Below are 23,307 nucleotides of genomic sequence, written 5' to 3' on the forward strand. Positions count from 1 at the left end.
GCATTGGGGGGAATGGGGCATTGGGGGGAATGGGGCACTGGGGGGATGGGGGGAATGGGGCATTGGGGGGAATGGGGCATTGGGAATGGGGCATTGGGGGGATGTGGCAATGGGGGGAATGGGGCATTGGGAATGGGGCATTGGGGGGAATGGGGCATTGGGGGGAATGGGGCACTGGGGGGATGGGGGGAATGGGGCACTGGGGGGAATGGGGCATTGGGAATGGGGCATTGGGGGGAATGGGGCATTGGGAATGGGGCATTGGGGGGATGGGGCATTGGGAATGGGGCATTGGGGGGATGTGGCAATGGGGGGAATGGGGCATTGGGGGGAATGGGGCACTGGGGGGGAATGGGGCATTGGGGGGATGGGGCATTGGGAATGGGGCATTGGGGGGATGTGGCAATGGGGGGAATGGGGCATTGGGGGGAATGGGGCACTGGGGGGGAATGGGGCATTGGGGGAATGGGGCATTGGGAATGGGGATAGGGAAATAGGACATTGGGGAGAATGGGGCATTGGGAATGGAGCATTGTGGGCAATGTGGCAGTGGGGGGATGGGGCATTGGGGGGAATGGGGCATTGGGAATGGAGCATTGTGGACAATGTGGCAGTGGGGGGATGGGGCATTGAGGGGAATGGGGCATTGGGAATGGAGCATTGGGGGAATGGGGCATTGGGGGGGACGGGGCAGTGGGGGAAATGGGTCATTGGGAATGGAGCATTGGGGGGAATGGGGCATTGGGGGGGACGGGGCAGTGGGGGGAATGGGGCATTGGGAATGGAGCATTGGGGGGAATGGGGCATTGGGAATGGAGCATTGGGGGGAATGGGGCATTGGGGGGACGGGGCAGTGGGGGGAATGGGGCATTGGGAATGGAGCATTGGGGGGAATGGGGCATTGGGGGGGACGGGGCAGTGGGGGGAATGGGGCATTGGGAATGGAGCATTGGGGGGAATGGGGCATTGGGAATGGAGCATTGGGGGAATGGGGCACTGGGGGAAATGGGGCATTGGGGTGAATGGGGCATTGGGGAAAATGGGGCATTGGGGGAAATGGGGCATTGGGGGGAATGGGGCATTGGGAATGGAGCATTGTGGGCAATGTGGCAGTGGGGGGATGGGGCATTGAGGGGAATGGGGCATTGGGAATGGAGCATTGGGGGAATGGGGCATTGGGGGGGACGGGGCAGTGGGGGAAATGGGTCATTGGGAATGGGGCATTGGGGTGAATGGAGCATTGGGGGGAATGGGGCATTGGGAATGGAGCATTGGGGGGAATGGGGCATTGGGGGGACGGGGCAGTGGGGGGAATGGGGCATTGGGAATGGAGCATTGGGGGAATGGGGCATTGGGGGGGACGGGGCAGTGGGGGAAATGGGGCATTGGGAATGGAGCATTGGGGGGAATGGGGCATTGGGAATGGAGCATTGGGGGAATGGGGCACTGGGGGAAATGGGGCATTGGGGTGAATGGGGCATTGGGGAAAATGGGGCATTGGGGGAAATGGGGCATTGGGGGTAATGGGGCATTGGGGGGAATGAGGCATTGGGGGAAATGGGGCATTGGGGGAAATGGGGCATTGGGAATAGAGCATTGGGAATGGAGCATTGGGGGGAATGGGGCATGGGGGGAATGGGGCATTGGGGGAAATGGGGCATTGGGGGAATGGGACATTGGGGGAAATGGGGCATTGGGAATGAGGCATTGGGAATGGAGCATTGGGGGAATTGGGAATGGGGCATTGGGGGAATGGGGCATTGGGGGGAATTGGGAATGGGGCATTGGGGGAAATGGGGCATTGGGGGAAATGGGGCATTGGGGGGAATGTGGCATTGGGGGAATGGGGCTTTAGGGGAAATGGGGCATTGAGAATGACGCATTGGGAATGGAGCATTGAACTGGCCGAAAGGGAATGGGACACAGAAGAGCTGGTCGGGACGGAGGTCCCCCGGCTGGGGGACTGGAAGGTGAGGGAGACGCGGACACGGGACTGGCCCAGAAAAGGAGATGGCTAGTCGACGGGGGGGGGGGGGGGGGGGGGGTGTGAGAGCCCCTCCAATCCGGCTGATTACGTGGAACGTAAGGGGCCTGAATGGGCCGGTGAAGCGGGCTCGAGTGTTCGCGCACTTGAAGGGACTGAAGGCAGACGTGGCAATGCTCCAAGAGACACACCTGAAGGTGGCGGACCAGGTTAGGTTAAGAAAGGGATGGGTAGGACAGGTATTTCACTCGGGACTGGACGCGAAAAATAGAGGGGTGGCAATTCTGGTGGGAAAGCGGGTGTCATTTGAGGCCAAGACTATTGTAGCGGATAATGGAGGGTGATATGTAATGGTGAGCGGTAGGCTGCAAGGGACGTGGGTGGTGTTGGTAAATGTATACTCCCCGAACTGGGATGATGCTGGATTCATAAGCGCATGTTGGGGCGCATTCCGGACCTGGAGGTAGGTGGCCTGATAATGGGAGGGGACTTCAATACAGTGTTGGATCCAGCACTGGACCGCTCCAGATCAAGGACTGGAAAGAGGCCGGCGGCGGCCAAGGTGCTCAGGGGGTTTATGGATCAGATGGGGGTAGTGGACCCATGGAGGTTTGCAAGACCGCAGGACAGGGAATTTTCTTTCTTTTCCCGTGTACACAAGGCTTACTCCCGGATAGACTTCTTTGTGCTGGGCAGGGCGCTCATCCCGAGGGTGGATGGGACGGAGTATTCGGCCATCGCCGTTTTGGACCATGCCCTGCACTGGCTGGAAATGGGGCTGGGAGAGGAGAGGGACCAACGCCCGCTGTGGCGGCTGGATGTGGGACTGCTGGCAGATGAGGTGGTGTGTGGGAAGGTGAGGGGGTGTATTGAAAGGTACTTGGAGGCCAACGACAACGGGGAGGTGCGAGTGGGGGTGGTATGGGAGGCGTTGAAGGCGGTGATCAGGGGAGAGCTAATCTCCATCAGGGCTCATAGGGAGAAGACAGAGGGCATGGAAAGGGAGAGGTTAGTGGGGGAGATTTTGCGAGTGGACAGGAGATACGCAGAGGCCCCGGAGGAAAGATTACTTGGGGAAAGGCGACGGCTCCAGACGGAGTTTGACCTGTTGACCACGGGGAAGGCGGAGGCACAGTGGAGGAAGGCGCAGGGGACGACCTACGAGTACGGGGAAAAGGCTAGTCGGATGCTGGCACACCAGCTCCGTAAGAGGACAGCAGCGAGGGAAATAGGGGGAATCAAAGATGGAAGGGGAGCCACGGATCGGAGTGCAACGAAAATAAACAAGGTATTCAAGGCCTTCTATGAAGAGCTGTGCAGATCCCAGCCCCCAGCGGGGGAAGAGGGTATGAGACGATTCCTGGACCAACTGAGGTTCCCCGAGGGTGGAGGAGCAAGAGGCGGCTGGTTTGGGGGCACCAATTGGGTTGGAGGAGCTGAGTAAGGGTTTGGGGAGTATGCAGGCGGGGAAGGCCCCGGGGCCGGATGGGTTCCCGGTGGAGTTCTATCGAAAGTATGTGGACCTGTTGGCCCCGCTACTAGTGAGGACCTTTAATGAGGCAAGAGAGGAGGGGACCCTGCCCCAGACAATGTCGGAGGCGACAATTTCCTTGATTCTAAAGCGAGACAAGGACCCACTGCAATGTGAATCGTGCAGGCCGATTTCGCTCCTCAATGTGGACGCTAAGCTATTGGCATAAGTGCTGGCCACGAGGATCGAGGATGTGTCCCGAGGGTGATTCATGAGAACCAGACGGGATTCGTAAATACCAATGTGCGGCGGCTCTTAAACGTGATAATGATGACATCGGAGGAGGGAGAGGCGGAGATAGTGGCAGCTATGGACGCGGAAAAAGCCTTTGACCGAGTAGAGTGGGAGTACCTCTGGGAGGTGTTGCGTAGGTTTGGGTTCGGGGAGGGTTTATCAGTTGGGTTAAGCTCCTTTACAGCGCCCCGGTGGCGAGTGTGGTGACGAACCGGCTGAGGTCGGAGTACTTTCAACTGTACCGAGGAATGAGGCAGGGGTGCCCCCTGTCCCCCCTGTTGTTTGCATTGGCGATCGAACCCTTGGCCATATCACTGAGGGAGTCTAATAAATGGAGGGGGGTGGTCCGCGGGGGAGAAGAGCATCGGGTGTCGCTATATGCGGATGACCTGCTGCTGTACGTGGCGGACCCAATGGAGGGGATGGTGGAGGTCATGCAGACTTTGGGGGAGTTTGGGGAGTTCTCGGGCTACAAGCTCAATGTAGGGAAGAGTATGCTCTTTGTATTACAGGCGGGGGACCAAGAAAGAGGGATAGGGGACCTACTGCTGAGGAGGGCGGAGGGAAACTTTCGGTATCTGGGGATCCAGATAGCCAGGAGTTGGGGGCCCTTACATAAACTGAATTTGACGAGGTTGGTGGAGCAAATGGAGGAGGATTTTAAAAGATGGGACATGTTACCGCTCTCGCTGGCGGGTAGAGTGCAGTCGGTCAAAATGGTGATCCTTCCGGTTTTTGTTTGTGTTTCAGTGCCTTCCCATCGTGATCACCAAGGGCTTTTTCAAGAGAGTAGGTAGGAGTATTATGGGGTTTGTGTGGGCAAATAAGACCCCGAGGGTTAGGAGAGGGTTCCTGGAACGCAATAGGGACCGAGGAGGGTTGGCTCTGCCAAACCTGGGGAGCTACTACTGGGCAGCAAACATGGCGATGATCCGCAAGTGGGTTATGGAGGGAGAGGGGGCAGCATGGAAGAGGATGGAGATGGCGTCCTGTAAAGGAACGAGCCTTGGGGCGTTGGTAACGGCACCGCTGCCGCTCTCGCCGACAAAGTACACCACGAGCCCGGTGATGGCAGCAACGCAAAAGATCTGGGGCCAGTGGAGAAGGCACCGGGGTGCAATGGGAGCATCGGTGTGGTCCCCGATCAGGGGCAATCACTGGTTTGTCCCGGGGAAGATGGACGGGGGGGTTCCAGGGCTGGCATCGGGGGATTAGAAGAATGGGGGACCTGTTTATTGACGGGGCATTTGCGAGCCTAGGGGCACTGGAGGAGAACATAGAACATAGAACATAGAACATAGAACAATACAGCGCAGTACAGGCCCTTCGGCCCACGATGTTGCACCGAAACAAAAGCCATCTAACCTACACTATGCCATTATCATCCATATGTTTATCCAATAAACTTTTAAATGCCCTCAATGTTGGCGAGTTCACTACTGTAGCAGGTAGGGCATTCCACGGCCTCACTACTCTTTGCGTAAAGAACCTACCTCTGACCTCTGTCCTATATCTATTACCCCTCAGTTTAAAGTTATGTCCCCTCGTGCCAGCCATATCCATCCGCGGGAGAAGGCTCTCACTGTCCACCCTATCCAACCCCCTGATCATTTTGTATGCCTCTATTAAGTCTCCTCTTAACCTTCTTCTCTCCAACGAAAACAACCTCAAGTCCGTCAGCCTTTCCTCATAAGATTTTCCCTCCATACCAGGCAACATCCTGGTAAATCTCCTCTGCACCCGCTCCAAAGCCTCCACGTCCTTCCTATAATGCGGTGACCAGAACTGTACGCAATACTCCAAATGCGGCCGGACCAGAGTTCTGTACAGCTGCAACATGACCTCCCGACTCCGGAACTCAATCCCTCTACCAATAAAGGCCAACACTCCATAGGCCTTCTTCACAACCCTATCAACCTGGGTGGCAACTTTCAGGGATCTATGTACATGGACACCTAGATCCCTCTGCTCAGCCACACTTTCAAGAACTTTACCATTAGCCAAATATTCCGCATTCCTGTTATTCCTTCCAAAGTGAATCACCTCACACTTCTCTACATTAAACTCCATTTGCCACCTCTCAGCCCAGCTCTGCAGCTTATCTATATCCCTCTGTAACCTGCTACATCCTTCCACACTATCGACAACACCACCGACTTTAGTATCATCTGCAAATTTACTCACCCACCCTTCTGTGCCTTCCTCTAGGTCATTGATAAAAATGACAAACAGCAACGGCCCCAGAACAGATCCTTGTGGTACTCCACTTGTGACTGTACTCCATTCTGAACATTTCCCATCAACCACCACCCTCTGTCTTCTTTCAGCTAGCCAATTTCTGATCCACATCTCTAAATCACCCTCAATCCCCAGCCTCCGTATTTTTTGCAATAGCCTACCGTGGGGAACCTTATCAAACGCTTTGCTGAAATCCATATACACCACATCAACTGCTCTACCCTCGTCTACCTGTTCAGTCACCTTCTCAAAGAACTCAATAAGGTTTGTGAGGCATGACCTACCCTTCACAAAGCCATGCTGACTATCCCTGATCATATCATTCCTATCTAGATGATTATAAATCTTGTCCCTTATAATCCCCTCCAAGACTTTACCCACTACAGACGTGAGGCTCACCGGTCTATAGTTGCCGGGGTTGTCTCTGCTCCCCTTTTTGAACAAAGGGACCACATTTGCTGTCCTCCAGTCCTCTGGCACTATTCCTGTAGCCAATGATGACATAAAAATCAAAGCCAAAGGTCCAGCAATCTCTTCCCTGGCCTCCCATAGAATCCTAGGATAAATCCCATCAGGTCCCGGGGACTTATCTATTTTCAGCCTGTCCAGAATTGCCAACACCTCTTCCCTACGTACCTCAATGCCATCTATTCTATTAGCCTGGGGCTCAGCATTCTCCTCCACAACATTATCTTTTTCCTGAGTGAATACTGACGAAAAATATTCATTTAGTATCTCGCCTATCTCTTCAGACTCCACACACAATTTCCCATCCCTGTCCTTGACTGGTCCTACTCTTTCCCTAGTCATTCGCTTATTCCTGACATACCTATAGAAAGCTTTTGGGTTTTCCTTGATCCTTCCTGCCAAATACTTCTCATGTCCCCTCCTTGCTCGTCTTAGCTCTCTCTTTAGATCCTTCCTCGCTACCTTGTAACTATCCATCGCCCCAACCGAAACTTCACACTTCATCTTCACATAGGCCTCCTTCTTCCTCTTAACAAGAGATTCCACTTCCCTGGTAAACCACGGTTCCCTCGCTTGACGCCTTCCTCCCTGTCTGACCGGTACATACTTATCAAGAACACGCAGTAGCTGATCCTTGAACAAGCCCCACTTATCCAGTGTGCCCAACACTTGCAGCCTACTTCTCCACCTTATCCCCCCCAAGTCACGTCTAATGGCATCATAATTGCCCTTCCCCCAGCTATAACTCTTGCCCTGCGGTGTATACTTATCCCTTTCCATCATTAACGTAAACGTCACCGAATTGTGGTCACTGTCCCCAAAGTGCTCTCCTACCTCCAAATCTAACACCTGGCCTGGTTCATTACCCAAAACCAAATCCAACGTGGCCTCGCCTCTTGTTGGCCTGTCAACATATTGTTTCAGGAAACCCTCCTGCACACACTGTACAAAAAACGACCCATCTATTGTACTCGAACTATATCTTTTCCAGTCAATATTTGGAAAGTTAAAGTCTCCCATAATAACTACCCTGTTACTTTCGCTCATATCCAGAATCATCTTCGCCATCCTTTCCTCTACATCCCTAGAACTATTAGGAGGCCTATAAAAAACTCCCAACAGGGTGACCTCTCCTTTCCTGTTTCTAACTTCAGCCAATACTACCTCGGAAGAAGAGTCCCCATCTAGCATCCTCTCCGCCACCGTAATACTGCTCTTGACTAGCAGCGCCACACCTCCCCCTCTTTTGCCTCCTTCTCTGAGCTTACTAAAACACCTAAACCCCGGAACCTGCAACATCCATTCCTGTCCCTGCTCTATCCATGTCTCCGAAATGGCCACAACATCGAAGTCCCAGGTACCAACCCACGCTGCCAGTTCCCCTACCTTGTTTCGTATACTCCTGGCATTGAAGTAGACACACTTCAAACCACCTACCTGAACGCTGGCCCCCTCCTGCGACGTCAAATCTGTGCTCCTGACCTCTATACTCTCATTCTCCCTTACCCTAAAACTACAATCCAGGTTCCCATGCCCCTGCTGCATTAGTTTAAACCCCCCCAAAGAGCACTAACAAATCTCCCCCCCAGGATATTTGTGCCCCTCAGGTTCAGATGTAGACCATCCTGTCTGTAGAGGTCCCACCTTCCCCAGAAAGAGCCCCAGTTATCCAAAAATCTGAAACCCTCCCGCCTGCACCATCCCTGTAGCCACGTGTTTAAATGCTCTCTCTCCCTATTCCTCATCTCACTATCACGTGGCACGGGCAACAACCCAGAGATAACAACTCTGTTTGTTCTAGTTCTGAGCTTCCATCCTAGCTCCCTGAAAGCCTGCCTGACATCCTTGTCCCCTTTCCTACCTATGTCGTTGGTGCCAATGTGGACCACGACTTGGGGCTGCTCCCCCTCCCCCCTAAGGACCCGGAAAACACGATCCGAGACATCACGTACCCTTGCACCTGGGAGGCAACATACCAAACGTGAGTCTCTCACGCTCCCACAAAATCTCCTATCTGTGCCCCTGACTATAGAGTCCCCAATTACTAATGCTCTGCTCCTCTCCCCCCTTCCCTTCTGAGCAACAGGGACAGACTCCGTGCCAGAGGCCCGTACCCCATGGCTTACCCCTGGTAAGTCGTCCCCCCCACAAGTATCCAAAGCGGTATACTTGTTTCTCAGGGGAACGACCGCAGGGGATCCCTGCACTGACTGTTTTTTCCCAGTCCCTCTTACAGTTACCCACCTATCTCCAATCTTTGGTGTAACTAATTCCCTGAAGCTGCTATCTATGACCCCTTCTGCCTCCCGAATGATCCGAAGTTCTTCCAACTCCAGCTCCAGTTCCCTAACTCGGTCTTGGAGGAGCTGGAGATGGCAGCACTTCCTGCAGGTAAAATCAGCAGGGACACTAACTGCATCCCTCACCTCAAACATCCTGCAGGAGGAACATTGTACTCCCTTCCCTGCCATTCCTCCAACTTTCTACCAAGATCTGGCTAACAACTAAATTAAATTTTTATAAAAAATAATAATAATATAATAAAATATGGTACTTACCTCAGACCAATGGGTTTTATTATTAGGTTAGAGGAGGAGGGCGGGTGGGAGACACTACACGTGTAGTGTCTCGGGTTTCCTCTCCACCTGAATTTATTGGTGACGGTCTTCCCAGACGTCCGCGGGTCGACTTCCTGATCCCGCCTAAAAAACTAATTTAAAGAAAAGAGAAAAAGTCTCAGCTCCTGCTGAAACTGACTCACCACTCACCAGCTGCTCTCACGCTGCCGAAATCGACTGGCCTGCCCCTGCAAAGAGAAGTGCTTTTAAAGGTTGACTTACCTCCCAGCACCCTCCTTCCGCAATGCTCCCGCTGAAACTGACTAACCAGCTGTTCTCCCGCCGAAATCGACTGGCCTGCCCCTGCAAAGAGAAGTGCTTTTAAAGGTTGACTTACCTCCCAGCACCCTCCTTCCGCAATGCTCCCGCTGAAACTGACTAACCAGCTGTTCTCCCGCCGAAATCGACTGGCCTGCCCCTGCAAAGAGAAGTGCTTTTAAAGGTTGACTTACCTCCCAGCACCCTCCTTCCGCAATGCTCCCGCTGAAACTGACTAACCAGCTGCTCTCACGCCGCCGAAATCGACTGGCCTGCCCCTGCAAAGAGAAGTGCTTTTAAAGGTTGACTTACCTCCCAGCACCCTCCTTCCGCAATGCTCCCGCTGAAACTGACTAACCAGCTGTTCTCCCGCCAAAATCGACTGGCCTGCCCCTCCCAGCACCCTCCTTCCGCAATGCTCCCGCTGAAACTGACTAACCAGCTGTTCTCCCGCCGAAATCGACTGGCCTGCCCCTGCAAAGAGAAGTGCTTTTAAAGGTTGACTTACCTCCCAGCACCCTCCTTCCTAGAAGTTTGAGTTACCCCCGGGAAATGCATTTAGATACATGCAGGTGAGGGCTTTTGTGAGGCGACAGGTGAGGGAATCTCCGTTGCTCCCGGCACAAGAAGTTCAAGACAGGGTGATCTCGGGTGTATGGGTCGGGGAGGGCAAGGTGTCGGAAATACACCAAGAGATGAAAGAGGAGGGGGAAGCGCTAGTAGAAGAGTTGAAGGGTAAATGAGAGGAGGAGCTGGGGGAGGAGATCGAGGAAGGGCTGTGGGCTGATGCCCTGGGTAGGGTTAATACCTCCTCCTCGTGTGCCAGGCTCAGCCTGATACAGTTTAAGGTGGTTCACAGAGCGCATCTGACGAGGGCGAGGTTGAGTAGGTTCTTTGGGGTAGAGGACAGATGTGAAAGATGTTCAGGGAGTCCGGCGAACCATGTCCATATGTTTTGGTCATGCCCGGCACTGGAGGGGTTCTGGAGAGGAGTGGCGGGAGCAATATCTCAGGTGGTGAAAGTCCGGGTCAAGCCAAGCTGGGGGCTAGCAATATTTGGAGTAGTGGACGAGCCGGGAGTGCAGGAAGCGAAAGAGGCCGGAATTCTGGCCTTTGCGTCCCGAGTAGCCCGGCGAAGGATCTTGCTAATGTGGAAGGAGGCGAAGCCCCCCAGCCTGGAGGCCTGGATAAACGACATGGCTGGGTTCATAAAGTTGGAGAGGATTAAGTTTGCCTTGAGAGGGTCTGCGCAGGGGTTCTACAGGCGGTGGCAACCGTTCCTAGACTACCTCGCGGAGCGTTAGAGGAAGGTCGGTCAGCAGCAGCAGCAACCCGGGGGGGGGAGGTGGAACGAGAGATTGTTTGAGGGGATGGATGAGCGGGAGATGACATGGAGGGTGGGGGAAACTGGCACGTGCGGGCGAGAGCCAGTGTATAAAGCTATGTAAATAGACCATTTTGTCATGTATATATCTTGCTCAGTGCGATTTTGTGTTATTTTGTTACGGGGGGGGGGTTATTGTTTGTAAGGGGAAAAAATTGTGTTGTTAAAAAACTATAATAAATTTTTTTTTTAAAGGAAATGGAGCATTGGGGGGAATGGGACAGTGGGGGGTGGGGCTTTGGGGGGAATGGGGCATTGGGAATGGGGCATTGGGGGAATGGGGCATTGGGAATGGGGCATTCGGGGAAATGGGGCATTGGGGGAATGGAGCATTGGGAATGGGGCATGGGGGGAATTGAGCATTGGGGGGAATGTGGCATTGGGGGAGTTGGGCATTGGGGGAAATGGGGCATTGGGGGGAATGGAGCATTGGGGGAATTGGGCATTGGGAACGGGGCATTGGTGGGAATGGGGCATTGGGAATGGGGCATTTGGGGAATGGGGAATTGGGAATGGGGCATTGGGGGGAATGGGGCATTGGGAATGGGGCAATGGGAATGGAGCATTGGGCGGAATGGGGCATTGGGAATGGGGCATTGGAGGGAATGGGGCATTGGGAATGGGGCATTGGGAATGGAGCATTGGGGGGAATGGGGCATTGGGGAGAATAGGGCAGTAGGGGAAGGGGCATTGGGGGGAATGGGGCATTGGGAATGGGGCACTGGGGGGGGTGGAACGAGAGATTGTTTGAGGGGATGGATGAGCGGGAGATGACATGGAGGGTGGGGGAAACTGGCACGTGCGGGCGAGAGCCAGTGTATAAAGCTATGTAAATATACCATTTTGTCATTTATATATCTTGCTCAGTGCGATTTTGGGTTATTTTGTTATGGGGGGGGGGGGGGTTATTGTTTGTAAGGGGAAAAAATTGTGTTGTTAAAAAACTATAATAAATATTTTTTTTAAAGGGAATGGAGCATTGGGGGGAATGGGACAGTGGGGGGTGGGGCTTTGGGGGGAATGGGGCATTGGGAATGGGGCATTGGGGGAATGGGGCATTGGGAATGGGGCATTGGGGGAAATGGGGCATTGGGAATGGGGCATTGGGAATGGGGCATTGGGGGAAATGGGGCATTGGGGGAAATGGGGCATTGGGAATGGGGCATTGGGGGGAATGGGGCATTGGGAATGGGGCATTGGGGGAATGGGGCATTGGGAATGGGGCATTGGGGGAAATGGGGCATTGGGAGAATGGGGCATTGGGAATGGGGCATTGGGGGGAATGGGGCATTGGGAAAGGGGAAATGGGGCATTGGAGGGAATGGGGCATTGGGGGGAATGGGGCATTTGGAATGGGACATTGGGGGAAATGGGACATTGGGGAATGGGGCATTGGGAATGGGGCATTGGGGGAATGGGGCATTGGGAATGGGGCATTGGGGGAAATGGGGCATTGGGGAATGGGGCATTGGGAATAGGGCATTGGGGGGAATGGGGCATTGCGAATGGAGAAATGGGGCATTGGGGGGAATGGGGCATTGTGGGAATGGGGCATTGGGAATGGTGCATTGGGAATGGTGCATGGGGAGAATGGAGCATTGGGAATGGGGCATGGGGGGAATTGAGCATTGGGGGAATGTGGCATTGGGGGAGTTGGGCATTGGGGGAAATGGGGCATTGGGGGGAATGGAGCATTGGGGGAATTGGGCATTGGGAACGGGGCATTGGTGGGAATGGGGCATTGGGAATGGGGCATTTGGGGAATGGGGAATTGGGAATGGGGCATTGGGGGGAATGGGGCATTGGGAATGGGGCAATGGGAATGGAGCATTGGGCAGAATGGGGCATTGGAGGGAATGGGGCATTGGGAATGGGGCATTGGGAATGGAGCATTGGGGGGAATGGGGCATTGGGGAGAATAGGGCAGTAGTGGAAGGGGCATTGGGGGGAATGGGGCATTGGGAATGGGGCACTGGGGGGAATGGGGCATTGGGGAGAATGGGGCATTGGGGGAATGGGGCATTGGGAATGGGGCATTGGGAATGGAGCATTGGGGGAATGGGGCATTGGGGAGAATAGGGCTGTGGGGGGGATTGGGCATTGGGGGGAATGGGGCATTGGGGGGATGAGGCATTGGGAATGGGGCATTGGGAATGGAGCATTGGGGGAAAGGGGCATTGGGGAGAATAGGGCAGTAGGGGGATGGGGCATTGGGGGGAATTGGGCATTGGGAATGGGGCACTGGGGGGAATGGGGCATTGGGGAGAATGGGGCATTGGGGGAATGGGGCATTGGGAATGGGGCATTGGGAATGGAGCATTGGGGGAATGGGGCATTGGGGAGAATAGGGCAGTGGGGGGGATGGGGCATTGGGGGGAATGGGGCATTGGGAATGGGGCACTGGGGGCAATGGGTCATTGGGTTGATTGGAGCATTGGGAATGGGGCATTGGGAATGGGGCATTGGGAATGGAGCATGGGGTGAATTGGGCATTGGGGGGAATGTGGCATTGGGGGAGTTGGGCATTGTGGGGAATGGGGCATTGGGAATGGGGCATTGGGGGGAATGGGGCATTGGGAGAATTGGGCATTGGGAACGGGGTATTGGTGGGAATGGGGCATTGGGAATGGGGCATTGGGGGGAATGGGGCATTGGGAATGGAGCATTGGGGGGAATGGGGCATTGGGGAATGGGGCATTGGGAATGGGGCATTGGGCGGAGTGGGGCATTGGGAATGGAGCATTGGGGGAATGGGGCATTGGGGAATGGAGCATTGGGAATAGGGCATGGGGGGAATTGGGCATTGGGGGGAATGTGGCATTGGGGGAGTTGGGCATTGGGGGAATGGGGCATTGGGAATGGGGCATTGGGGGGAAAGGTGCATTCGGAGAATTGGGCATTGGGAACGGGGCATTGGTGGGAATGGGGTATTGGGAATGGGGCATTGGGGGGAATGGGGCATTGGGAATGGAGCATTGGGGGGAATGGGGCATTGGGGAATGGGGCATTGGGCGGAATGGGGCATTGGGAATGGGGCATTGGGGGGAATGGGGCATTGGGGATTGGGCATTGGGCGGAATGGGGCATTGGGAATGGGGCATTGTGGGGAATGGGGCATTGGGAATGGGGCATTGGGAGGAATTGGGCATTGGGAATGGGGCATTGGGGGGAATGGGGCATTGGGGAATGGGGCATTGGGCGGAATGGGGCATTGGGAATGGGGCATTGGGGGGAATGGGGCATTGGGGATTGGGCGGAATGGGGCATTGGGAATGGGGCATTGGGGGGAATGGGGCATTGGGAATGGGGCATTGGGAGGAATTGGGCATTGGGAATGGGGCATTGGGGGAAATGGGGATAGGGAAATAGAGCACTGGGGGGAATGGGGCACTGGGGGGAATGGGGCACTGGGGGGAATGGGGCATTGGGGGAATGGGGCATTGGGGAGAATGGGGCATTGGGGGTAAAGGGGCACTGGGGGGAATGGGGCATTGGGGGGAATGGGGCATTGGGGAGAATGGGGCACTGGGGGGGAATGGGGCACTGGGGGGAATGGGGCATTGGGCGAATGGGGCATTTGGGAGAATGGGGCATTGGGGGAATGGGGCATTGGGGGAATGGGGCATTGGGGGAATGGGGCATTGGGAATAGGGAATTGGGGGGAATGGGGCATTGGGAATGGGGAAATGGGGCATTGGGGGGAATGGGGCATTGGGGGAATGGGGCATTGGGAATGGGGCATTGTGGTAATGGGGCATTGGGAATGGTGCATGGGGAGAATGGATCATTGGGAATGGGGCATGGGGGCAATTGAGCATTGGGGGGAATGTGGCATTGGGGGAGTTGGGCATTGGGGGAAATGGGGCATTGGGGGGAATGGAGCATTGGGGGAATTGGGCATTGGGAACGGGGCATTGGTGGGAATGGGGCAATGGGAATGGGGCATTTGGGGAATGGGGAATTGGGAATGGGGCATTGGGGGGAATGGGGCATTGGGAATGGGGCAATGGGAATGGAGCATTGGGCGGAATGGGGCATTGGGAATGGGGCATTGGGGGGAATGGGGCATTGGGAATGGGGCATTGGGGGGAATGGGGCATTGGGGGGATGAGGTATTGGGAATGGGGCATTGTGAATGGAGCATTGGGGGGAATGGGGCATTGGGGAGAATAGGGCAGTGGGGGGATGGGGCATTGGGGGGAATGGGGCATTGGGAATGGGGCACTGGGGGGAATGGGGCATTGGGGAGAATGGGGCATTGGGGGAATGGGGCATTGGGAATGGGGCATTGGGAATGGAGCATTGGGGGAATGGGGCATTGGGGAGAATAGGGCAGTGGGGGGATGGGGCATTGGGGGGAATGGGGCATTGGGAATGGGGCACTGGGGAGAATGGGGCATTGGGAAGAATGGGGCATTGGGAATGGGGCATTGGGGGAATGGGGCATTGGGAATGGGGCATGGGGAGAATGGAGCATTGGGAATGGGGCATGGGGTGAATTAGGCATTGGGGGGAATGGGGCATTGGGGGGAATGGAGCATTGGGGGAATTGGGCATTGGGAACGGGGCATTGGTGGGAATGGGGCATTGGGAATGGGGCATTTCGGGAATGGGGAATTGGGAATGGGGCATTGGGGGGAATGGGGCATTGGGAATGGGGCAATGGGAATGGAGCATTGGGCGGAATGGGGCATTGGGAATGGGGCATTGGGGGGAATGGGGCATTGGGAATGGGGCATTGGGGGGAATGGGGCATTGGGGGGATGAGGTATTGGGAATGGGGCATTGGGAATGGAGCACTGGGGGGAATGGGGCATTGGGGAGAATGGGGCATTGGGGGAATGGGGTATTGGAAATGGGGCATTGGGAATGGAGCATTGGGGGAATGGGGCATTGGGGAGAATAGGGCAGTGGGGGGATGGGGCATTGGGGGGAATGGGGCATTGGGAATGGGGCACTGGGGGGAATGGGGCATTGGGGCGAATGGGGCATTGGGAATGGGGCATTGGGGGAATGGGGCATTGGGAATGGGTCATGGGGAGAATGGAGCATTGGGAATGGGGCATGGGGTGAATTGGGCATTGGGGGGAATGTGGCATTGGGGGAGTTGGGCATTGGGGGGAATGGGGCATTGGGAATGGGGCATTGGGAATGGGGCATTGGGGGGAATGGGGCATTGGGAGAATTGGGCATTGGGAACGGGGCATTGGTGCGAATGGGGCATTGGGAATGGGGCATTGGGGGGAATGGGGCATTGGGAATGGAGCATTGGGGGAATGGGGCATTGGGAATGGGGCATTGGGCGGAATGGGGCATTGGGAATGGAGCATTGGGGGAATGGGGCATTGGGGAATGGGGCATTGGGAATGGGGCATTGGGCGGAATGGGGCATTGGGAATGGGGCATTGGGGGGAATGGAGCATTGGGGATGGAGCATTGGGCGGAATGGGGCATTGGGAATGGGGCATTGGGGGGAATGGGGCATTGGGAAAGGGGCAGTGGGAGGAATTGGGCATTGGGAATGGGGCATTGGGGGGGATGGGGATAGGGAAATAGAGCACTGGGGGGAATGGGGCACTGGGGGGAATGGGGCACTGGGGGGAATGGGGCATTGGGGGGAATGGGGCATTGGGGAGAATGGGGCATTGGGGGGAATGGGGCACTGGGGGGAATGGGGCATTGGGGGGAATGGGGCACTGGGGGGAATGGGGCACTGGGGTGAATGGGGCATTGGGGGAATGGGGCATTGGGGAGAATGGGGCATTGGGGGGAATGGGGATAGGGAAATACGACACTGGGTGGAATGGGGCACTGGGGAAATGAGGCATTGGGAATGGAGCATTGGGGGAATGGGGCATTGGGGAGAATAGCGTAGTGGGGGATGGGGCATTGGGGGGAATGGGGCACTGGGGGGAATGGGGCATTGGGGAGAATGGGGCATTGGGAATGGGGCATTGGGGGGAATGGGGATAGGGAAATAGAGCACTGGGGGGAATGGGGCATTGGGGGGAATGGGGCATTGGGGAGAATGGGGCACGGGGGAATGGGGCACTGGGGGGAATGGGGCATTGGGGGAATGGGGCATTGGGGAGAATGGGGCATTGAGGGGAATGGGGCGTTGGGGGGAATGGGGATAAGGAAATACGACACGGGGGAATGGGGCACTGGGGAAATGAGGCATTGGGAATGGAGCATTGGGGGAATGGAGCATTGGGGAGAATAGGGCAGTGGGGGGATGGGGCATTGGGGGGAGTGGGACACTGGGGGGAATGGGGCATTGGGGAGAATGGGGCATTGGGGGAATTGGGCATTGGGGGAATGGGGCATTGGGAATGGGGATAGGGAAATAGGACACTGGGGTGAATGGGGCATTGGGTAAATGAGGCATTGGGAATGGGGCATTGGGAATGGGGCATTGGGAATGGAGCATTGGGGAGAATAGGGCAGTGGGGGGATGGGGCATTGGTGGGAATGGGGCACTGGGGGAATGGGGCATTGGGGAGAATGGTGCATTGGGAATGGGGCATTGGGGGAATGGGGCATTGGGGGAATGGGGCATTGGGAATGGGGATAGGGAAATAGGACACTGGGGGGAATGGGGCATTGGGGAGAATGGGGCATTGGGAATGGGGCATTGGGAATGGGGCATTGGGAATGGGGCATTGGGAATGGGACATTGGGGGGAATGGGGCATTGGGGATGGGGCATTGGGGGGAATGGGGCATTGGGAATGGGGCATTGGGGGAATGGGGCATTGGGAATGGGGCATTGGGAATGTGGCATTGGGGGGAATGGGGCATTGGGGGGAATGGGGTATTGTGGGGAATGGGGCATTGGGGAATGGGGCATTGGGGGAATGAGGCATTGGGGAATGGGGCATTGGGAATGGGGCATTGGGAGGAATTGGGCGTTGGGAATGGGGCATTGGGGGGAATGGAGCATTGGGGGAATGGGGATAGTGAAATAGAGCACTGGGGGGAATGGGGCATTGGGGGAATGGGGATAGGGAAATAGGGCACTGGGGGCAATGGGGCATTGGGGGAATGGGGATAGGGAAATAGAGCACTGGGGGGAATGGGGCACTGGGGGGAATGGGGCATTGGGGGGAATGGGGCATTGGGAATGGGGCATTGGGAATGGAGCATTGGGGGAATGGGGCATTGGGGAGAATAGGGCAGTGGGGAGATGGGGCATTGGGGGGAATGAGGCACTGGGGGGAATGGGGCATTGGGAATGGGGCAAGGGGGAATGGGGCATTCGGGGAATTGGGCATGGGGGAATGCGGCATTGGGGGACTGGGGCACTGGGGGGAATGGGGCATTGGGAATGGGGCATTGCGGGGAATGGGGTATTGGGAATGGGGCATTGGGGGAATGGGGCATTGGGAATGGGGCATTGGGGGAATGGGGCATTGGGAATGGGGCATTGAGGGGAATGGGGCATTGGAGGAATGGGGCATTGGAGGAATGGGGCATTGGGGGAATGGAGCATTGGGGGAAATGGGGCATTGGGAAATGGAGGCATTGGGAATGGAGGATTGGGGGAATGGGGCATGGGGAGGGAGGATGGTGCATTGGGATGGGGATAGGGATGGAGATGAATGGGGCATTGGGGGAATGGGGCATTGGGAATGGGGCATTGAGGGGAATGGGGCATTGGGGGAATGGGGCACTGGGGGGAATGGGGAATTGGGGGGAATGGGGCATTGGGAATGGGGCATTGGGAATGGAGCATTGGGGGAATTGGGCATTGGGGGAATGGGGCATTGGGGGGAATGGGGCACTGGGGGGAATGGGGCATTGGGAATGGGGCATTGAGGGGAATGGGGCATTGGGGGAATGGGGCATTGGGAATGGGGCATTGGGAATGGGGCATTGGGGGGAATGGGGCATTGGGAATGGGGCATTGAGGGGAATGGGGCATTGGGGGAATGGGGCATTGGGAATGGGGCATTGGGGGAATGGAGCATTGGGGGAAATGGGGCATTGGGAATGGGGCATTGAGGGGAATGGGGCATTGGGGGAATGGGGCATTGGGAATGGGGCATTGGGGGAATGGGGTATTGGGGGGAATGGGGCATTGGGAATGGGGCATTGAGGGGAATGGGGCATTGGGAATGGGGCATTGGGGGAATGGGGCATTGGGAATGGGGCATTGGGGAGAATGAGGCATTGGGAATGGGGCATTGAGGGGAATGTGGCATTGGGGGAATGGGGCATTGGGAATGGGGCATTGGGGGGAATGGAGCATTGGGGGAATGGGGATAGTGAAATAGAGCACTGGGGGGAATGGGGCATTGGGGGAATGGGGATAGGGAAATAGGACACAGGGGGGAATGGGGCACTGGGGGGAATGGGGATAGGGAAATAGAGCACTGGGCGGAATGGGGCATTGAGGGAATGGGGATAGGGAAATAGGACACTGGGGGGGAATGGGGCACTGGGGGCAATGGGGCATTGGGGGAATGGGGATAGGGAAATAGGACCCTGGGGGGAATGGGGCATTGGGGGAATGGGGATAGGGAAATAGGACACTGGGGGGAATGGGGCACTGGGGGGAATGGGGCATTGGGGGAATGGGGATAGGGAAATAGGACACTGGGGGAATGGTGCATTGGGTGGAATGGGGATAGGGAAATAGGACACTGGGGGGAATGCGGCATTTGCGAAGGGAGGGGTTGGGCAGGAAAGAGAGAAACACATATATAGACAAAGTCAAGGATGCAAGACCATACTTTGAATGCGAACATTTGCAGGTAATTATGCCTTTACAGATCCTGAGAGAGGGGTAACACCTCTTTAACCTGGGGTTACCCCTCTCTAGCTCTGTGAAGACTTAATTACCTGCACATGTTTGCACTCAGAGTATCGTCTTGCAGCTTTGAATTTGTCTATATAGATGTTTCTGGAACATACCTCTTCATTCACCTGAGGAAGGAGCAGTGCTCCGAAAGCTATTGATTTGAAACAAACCTGTTGGACTTTAACCTGGTGTTGTAATGCTTCTTACTGTGCCCACCCCAGTCTAACGCCGGCATCTCCACATCAGACTTTAAAGGTCATGATTATAACATAGCGTCGTAACTACCCACTTGACTGGGATTGTGGGATTCCATTCTTGCTGCTCGCCATTAGGGACATCCCATGATCCAAAGTTCTGAAACTACACTCCTGGATTATGTGATGAAATTCAAAGAAAGATTGAGTAAGACATGTGATCTAGCTCGGGAACATCTATAGATATCTCACAATGTAGATAAAAGGACAAAGGCTCGCAGTTTTGAGGCTGAAGAAAAAGTGTAAGAGTTTGTGCCAGTGTCGGACGAACCTTTCAAGGCAAGGTTTAGTGAAGCTTACCAGGTTGAAAATAGACTGAATGAGGTAAACTGTGTGGTGAATACTGCAGATAGAAGAAAGGTTCAGCCAAGGTTCAAATCTCAGGATTACTCCCTGTGCCAGTGAGGCTAGAAATAGGAGGATAGAGCAGCTAAACACGTGGCTAAACTGGTGGTGTAGGAGGGATGGTGTCAGATTTTTGGACCATTGGGATCTCTTCTGGAGCAGGTGGGACCTGTACAAGAAGGACGGGTTGCATCTAAACTCGAGGGGCACCAATGTTCTGGCTGGTAGGTTTGCTAGAGTCACTCGGAGGGATTTAAACTAGAATGGCGGGGGAGGGGGGTGGGAACCAGAGCGTTAGCTTAGAAGGTGTAATAACTGAGGGGAAAATAGAGTACCAAAATAAGAGGACAACATCACCCTCAGGCAGAGCAAAAAAGGTGACAAATGTGAGACGGGAGGTGGTCAATGCAGGACTGAGGGTGTTGGACCTAAATGCGCGCAGTATACGGAACATGATAAATGAGCTTGTTGCACATATTGAAATTGGCCGGTACGATGTTGTGGGCATCACAGAGACGTGGCTGCAAGGGGATCAGGGCTGGGATCTAAATATCCAAGGATATATGTCCTATCGAAAGGACAGGCAGATGGCAAAGGGGGCGGGGTTGCATTGTTAGTAAGGAATGAAGTTATATCGATAGCAAGGAGCGATATCGGATCAGAAGGCAGAGAATCTCTGTGGGTAGAGTTGAGGCATCGCAAAGGTAAAAAGACCCTGATGGGAGTTATGTACAGGCCCCCTAGCAGTAGTCAGGATGTGGGGCAGAAAATAAATCAGGAGATAGAAAAGTCAATATTACAATAATCATGGGGGACATCAATATGCAGGCGGACTGGGAAATCAGGTTGGTCGTGGATCCCAAGAAAAGGAATTTGTGGAATGTTTAAGAGATGGGTTTTTTGGAGCAGCTTGTGACAGAGCCCACTAGGGAACAGGCAATTCTGGATTTGGTGATGTGTAATGAGGCAGACTTGATTCGGGAACTTAAGGTGAAGGAACCCTTAAGGAGCAGTGACCACAATATGATAGAATTTACCCTGCAGTTTGAGAGGGGGAAGCTGCAATCAGATGTAACGGGATTACAATTAAATAAGGGTAACTACAAAGACATGAGGGAGGAGTGGCCAGAGTTGATTGGAAAAGGAGACTAGTAGGGAAGACAGTGGAACAAATGGCAGGAGTTTTTGGGGGGTTATTGGGGAGGCACAACAGAAATCCATCCCAAGGAGGAGGAAACATGCTAAGGGGAGGACAAGGCATCCATGGCTGACGAGGGAAATCAAGTCATCCCCCACCATCTGGCCTGTGAAATCCTACCAACTGTCCTGGCTTGATGTAATTCACACCTCTTTAACCTGGGGTTACCCCATCTCTGGATCTGTAAAGATTTAATCACCTGCTAATGCTCGCATTCCAAGCATTGCCTGGCATCTTTGAATCTGTCGATATATATGTTTCTGGAACATACCTCTTCATTCACCCGAGGAAGGAGCAGTGCTCCGAAAGCTAGTGACATCGAAACAAACCTGTTGGACTTTAACCTGGTATTGTAAGACTTCTTACTGTGCTCACCCCAGTCCAACGCCAGCATCTCCACATCAAGGGAAGTCAAGGACAGCATAAAGGCTAAAGGAAAAGTATACAAGTGGTGAGCATTAGTAGGAAGCCAGAGGATTGGGAATCATTTAAAAGCGAGCAGAGGACAACTAAAAAAGCAATAAGGGGGGAGAAGCTAAGTATGAGTGCAAGTTAGCTAGTAATATAAAAGAAGATAGGAAGTGTTTCTTTCAATATATAAAAGGTAAGCGAGAGGCAAAAATAGTCATTGGACCACTGGAAAATGTGGCTGGAGAAGGAATAAAAGGAATCAAAGAAATGGCAGAGGAACTGAATAGTTACTTTGCATCAGTCTTCACGGTGGAAGACACCAGTGGGATGCCAGAGCTCCAGAACCAGGGGGCAGAGGTGATGCAGTGACCATTACTAAGGAGAAGGTTCTGGGGAAACTGAAGGATCTGAAGGTGGATAAGTCACCTGGACTGGATGGACTACACCCCAGGGTCCTAAAAGAGATACTGAGGAAATTGTGGAGCAGGAAGGGACCCAGAGGACTGGAAAGTGGCTAATGTAACACCTTGTTTAAGAAGGAAGGGAGGCAGAAGACGGGAAATTATAGGCCGGTTAGCCTGACTTCGGTCATTGGTAAGATTGGTCTGTTATGAAAGATGAGATCGCGGAGTACTTGGAAGTGCATGGTAAAATAGGACTGAGTCAACACGGCTTCGTCAAGGGGAGGTCACGACTGACAAATCTGTGGGCGCATATGGCGCAGTGGTTAGCACTGGGACTGCGGCGCTGAGGACCCGGGTTCGAATCCCGGCCCTGGGTCACTGTCCGTGTGGAGTTTGCACATTCTCCCCGTGTCTGTGTGGGTTTCACCCTCACAACCCAAAGATGTGCAGGGTAGGTGGATTGGCCACACTAAATTGTCCCTTAATAGGAAAAAAATAAATAACTAAAAAAAATTTTTTTTTAACTGTCTGACATATCTGTTAGAGTTCTTTGAGGAGGTAACAAGGAAGTTAGACAAAGGAGAACCAGTGGACGTGATTTATTTAGATTTCTACAAGACCTTTGACAAGGTGTCATATAGGAGACTGTAAAATAAGTTAAGAGCCCATGGTGTTAAGGGTAAGGTCCTGGCATGGACAGAGGATTGGCTGACTGGCAGAAGGCAGAAAACTGTGATAAAGGGCCTGTGATTTTCAGGACTTCCGTTTGCGGTTGTGCTGAGCTAAGTCGCACGTTCGGCAGCTCCCACCAGAAACGGACTTTTGGGCTCTTTTGAGGGGCCCCAGCGGCATTTGTTCGACGGTTCCCATTGTGGGAAGGTGACAGTACGATTTCCCCGGCATTGTATGGATTGGACCAGGAGTGGAGCGGTGAAAAGAGTAATTCTGGTGCAGCGAAAAGTGCGAGGGAGGAAAGCCAAGATGGCGGCGGGTGGAGACCAGGCAGCGTGGGCGCAGTGGGCGCAGGAGCAGCAGGAGTTTCTCAAGCGCTGCTTCACGGAATTGAAAGCAGAGCTGCTGGAGCCGATGAAGGCTTTGATCGACAAGCTGGTCGAGACCCAGAAGGCCCAAGGGGCGGCGATCCGGGAGGTGCGGCAGAAAGCCTCGGAGAATGAGGA

This window comes from Scyliorhinus torazame, chromosome 4 (genome assembly GCF_047496885.1).
Source record: "Scyliorhinus torazame isolate Kashiwa2021f chromosome 4, sScyTor2.1, whole genome shotgun sequence".
NCBI lineage: Eukaryota > Metazoa > Chordata > Chondrichthyes > Carcharhiniformes > Scyliorhinidae > Scyliorhinus > Scyliorhinus torazame.